Genomic DNA, 269 nt, shown 5'->3' on the forward strand with positions numbered 1-269 from the left:
CCGCGGTCCCCGTCCTCGGGAGCCTCGTCCTCGGGGCCGGCCTCGCCGCTGGGAAGCCCGTGGTCCCGCCGTCCCTCCCCGGGCGGCCGGGGAGAAGCCCCTGCCCGCGCCCCGGCGCGACACGGCCCGCTCGAGGTGGCCCGCCTCTGCGCCCTCCGTCCCAGCGACCGGGAGAGACGGCTGTCGACCAGACACCGGCAGCCGACCGCAGGGCCGGGGGGCTTCCCGAAGGAGGCGACGCGAGCGCGGGGCGGGCGGCCGTGCCAAGC

Source organism: Carlito syrichta, unplaced genomic scaffold (assembly GCF_000164805.1).
Source record: "Carlito syrichta isolate Samal-C Ts95f unplaced genomic scaffold, Tarsius_syrichta-2.0.1 Scaffold315518, whole genome shotgun sequence".
Taxonomy (NCBI): Eukaryota; Metazoa; Chordata; class Mammalia; order Primates; family Tarsiidae; genus Carlito; species Carlito syrichta.